Below are 3,753 nucleotides of genomic sequence, written 5' to 3'. Positions count from 1 at the left end.
GGGGATCCCGATCAAGGTCCTCGGGGCGGGGCCAGGCCTCGCGAGGGGGTGGAAGGAGGTTTTCCTCTGAGGCCAGTTGGGCTTCCTGGGCTCCGCGGGCCCTCCTGGGCTGGAGGCCTCTGCGGTGACACCCCGCGGGTGCCCCATGCGACGCCCACTCGCGTCCTGGTCTGATTTCTTCCTTCCGTGCTTTCTCCCCAGCAATGTCCTCACTCACCTGGCGGGGCCCCAGCGCCTGGCCCCCACGCTGCCCGCTGCCTGGGGGTGGTCGCCCCATTGTGTCTCTCAGGCCTCGGGGAGCGGTTGGCTGGGCTGGGGTTGGTGTCCTCAGTCTTCTTTTAAGGGTTTTCATCTGAGTGAATCAGCCTCACCAGAATAACCCACCTTTTGAGTAATTCAAAATTAACCGAATTCATTACATTTGCAAAATCCCTTTACAGTTGCACATTCTAATGGCTAGGGGCCAATCGCAGATCCTGCCCACACTCAAGGGAAAAGAATTGTAAAGGGTGAGACACCAAAAGGCAGATATGATGAGGTCATCCTCTTCTGAGTCTGTCTGCTACAATTATGTGAAGTTCCCTGAGTCTTGCCATGAATGAATGGTGAATTTTACTGGATGCTTATTTTGCATCTATTAATTGTTTTCTAACTTTGTTAATGTGGGCCCTGACCAGATAGCTCAGTTGGTCAGAAGGTTGTGTTGAGTGTTTCCTTCCAAGTCCCGCGTGGAGTAGGGTTTGGTACCTGAAAGAGGAGCTGCACAACAAATGAGAGAAAAAACACGAGATAATTTTGCAATATTGGAGGACCAGGCGGGCAAATCCAACTCAAGGAGAGGGACTTCCACCCATGCTCAGGCTGCTCCAATCTTTTATTGATCTGGAGTAGCCCTTAGGCAGGCAACCCCCCATTAACAGGCAGACTAGCCCATCAGCAAGGATTTACATAATAATAAGTGGGGGAGTAGTTTCAGCTACCACTGTCTGGACTAACAGAGGTGGCGCCTAGCTCCGACCTTTGCTAGGGCTTCAAAGGCACCCAGCCTTTGGGGGTTTTCAGGGAGTTCTCTGTCTATGCTTATCAGATAGTGAAGGCAATAAACAGTTTCCCACAGGTTGTGCGTTTGATCCTTGGTCAGGGCACATGCAAGACTCAACCAATAAATAAGTGGAACAACTAATCAATGTTGTGGTTTATTTTTCCCGCTTTCTCTCTCTCTCCCATTCTCTCTCTAAAATCAATCTTTAAAAATGTGTCCATGTGAATTACATTATTTGCTCTTGTTAAACCAACCTTGTGTTTCTCAGATAAACTGACCTTGGTTATGATATTTTTGTTGTTGGTTTGTTTTATACATTGCTACTTTTTCCTCTTTGTTCATGGATAATGATAATACAAGGAAGTTTAAATACTTTATCTCCATTTATACTTCTCCAAACTTATGTGTATTGCATTATGTTTGAGTTCTGTCTTTTCTTTTTAATACATTTTCATTGATTTCTGGGAGGAAGGAAGAGGGAGAGTTAGAAGCATCATGATGAGAGAGAATCACAGATGGGCTGCCTCCTGCACGCCCCCTACTGGGGACTGAGCCCTTGACCCGGGGCATGTACCCTTGACTGGGCTTGAGCTCAGGACCCTTCAGTCCTTAGGCTGATGCTCTATCCACTGAGCAAAACCAACTACGGCTTATTTTTTTTATTGTATTTATTTAGATACACTTTAGTCCTCGTCCCAGGATACACATTGATTTTAGAGAGGGGGAAGAGAGATAGATGATAGATAGATGATAGGTAGGTAGATAGACAGATAGGTTGATAGATACCTTTTGGTACATAGGACAATGCTCCAACCATCCCAGCCACACCAGCCAGGGCTAATTTTGTCTTATATTTTTTAATAACACTAGACATGGTCAGCGAGGGGGGCTCCGCAGCTGCCGCCCCTGCTTCTGAGGAGCCCAGGTGCGGGCCGGGAACCCGAGGCCCCTGGACAGCAGTGGGCGCCCCTGGAGCGGCCCCTGCCCTCCACAGGAATTGAAAAGGGAGGGCCTAGGGCACGATGGGGGTTCCGGGTGGGGTTTTTTGTGGCCAACACTACAAGGGCTGGTGCTGCTGGGCCCTTGCTGCTCCTGGCGGTGCTACACCTCTGGCTGCAGCTGCCCTTCGCCCCTCTCCCCGCAGATTCATGGGCCCCATGTCCGCAGGGGAATCTAGTCACTGTGATGTGGTCCTTGAGTGCTGTCAGCCAGCAATAGCCATGAACTTGGGAATGCGATGGGAAGCGCCTGGCGGAGACTTTCAGTACTGCGGCCGCACTAAGGCCCTGGGGCCTGAAGTTCAAAGCCAGCTCCTGGCTGCCAGGTGCCCTTGGAGGACCAGGGACCTACCCTGCAGCTGCTCCACATCTCAGACCCAGTTTGAATCAGGACAGTGAGGCTTCCGTTTCCTGCGGACCCTCCAGCAGGCTTCTCCGAGGACCGAGTCCTCAGCGGGAGCTGTGGGGTCTCCACCCCATCGTGAGTGCCAGGCGGGGTGGAAAGGGCCAGACCTGTGGGCATCCCAGGACCATCCCCGCCCCGCTGTCCCCGGCAGGGCAGGGGGCGGCCTCTTCCTCGCTGCTTTAGTCCTGATCTGGGTGCGCAGGTGAACAGGCCGCCTCAGCAGGGAGCTCCGAAGGCACCTGGCGGGGCGGGGGTGAGAGCCAAGACCTCCTGGCCAGAGACCCACTGCGCAGGGCGGGGCCGGGGCGGGTCCTCAGAGCCTCCAGGGGGGGGAGGGCGTGGCCGCAGAACATCCCAGGAGGTGCAGGGCTTGGCAGGCAGGTCCAGATGGATGCAGGAAGGGGTCTCACAGAGCCTTCTGTCCCTGGGAGACGTGCTGATCCCCTCAGGGGTCCCCCATAGGAAGGTGCTCCCTGAGGAGGAGAGCCGCCTCCACCAGGACACTGTCTCCGCGGGTGTCGCCCACACTCATCGGAACGTCCCTGCAGAGCTGTGGAGCCTCTATACTAGTAAACAGCGTGGAGACACCAGCTTTGATTTGTGGCTGAAGACAGAGGACGGCTGTTCCCTGGACCTAGAAGCCGTGGGTCAGAGAATCCGCACAGGACCCTGGAGGCCCGAATGTTTGGTGGGGAAACTCCAAGCTGAATGGGGTGGACCGGATAGGAATGTGGCGGGAGCTGGAGGACTCCAGCCCTGTTCACCGGCCTTTGCATGTGGGTGGGTTGGGGGGGGGGGGGGGGGTCTCCAGGGACATCATCCACTGGCTGGCCAGCAGGGCCGGGGCTAAAGACGCACCAGGGTGAAGAGTCAGCTGGGAATAAGGATGGTGGCCATCGGACCTAAAAGGTTCTAGGACAGCCTGTGGCTGTGAGAGAAGACGTGAGAAACAGGGATGCTGTCCTCCCCTTCATGTTCACAGGAGCTCATGGACCTGTGGGGACTCAGGGAATTGCAGGGACCCTTGTCAGTGTGAGGCCAGATTAGGGTGACTCTAAGGCAGTGGTTCTCAACCTTCCTAATGCCGCCACCCTTTAATACAGTTCCTCATGTTGTGGTGACCCCCTATTTCATTGTTACAAATTGAACATAATTAAAGCATAGTGATTAATCACAAAAACAATATGTAATTATATATGTGTTTTCTGATGGTCTTAGGCGACCCCGTGAAAGGGTCGTTCAACCCCCAAAGGGGTCGGGATCCACAGGTTGAGAACTGCTGCTCTAAGGGGGGACCGAGGGTGGGA

At 53.9% G+C, this 3,753-nt stretch overlaps 1 pseudogene; it reads left to right on the top strand.

Annotated features, from left to right (window-relative positions):
• Positions 1-2,837: 2,837 nt before the first annotated feature.
• Positions 2,838-3,498, top strand: LOC132233906 (UDP-GalNAc:beta-1,3-N-acetylgalactosaminyltransferase 2-like; annotated as a pseudogene).
• The last annotated feature ends 255 nt before the right edge of the window (positions 3,499-3,753 follow it).

This window comes from Myotis daubentonii, chromosome 1 (genome assembly GCF_963259705.1).
Source record: "Myotis daubentonii chromosome 1, mMyoDau2.1, whole genome shotgun sequence".
NCBI classification, from domain to species: domain Eukaryota; kingdom Metazoa; phylum Chordata; class Mammalia; order Chiroptera; family Vespertilionidae; genus Myotis; species Myotis daubentonii.
Note: the sequence above shows the minus strand (reverse complement) of the source record. Positions and strands in the feature narration are given on the sequence as shown.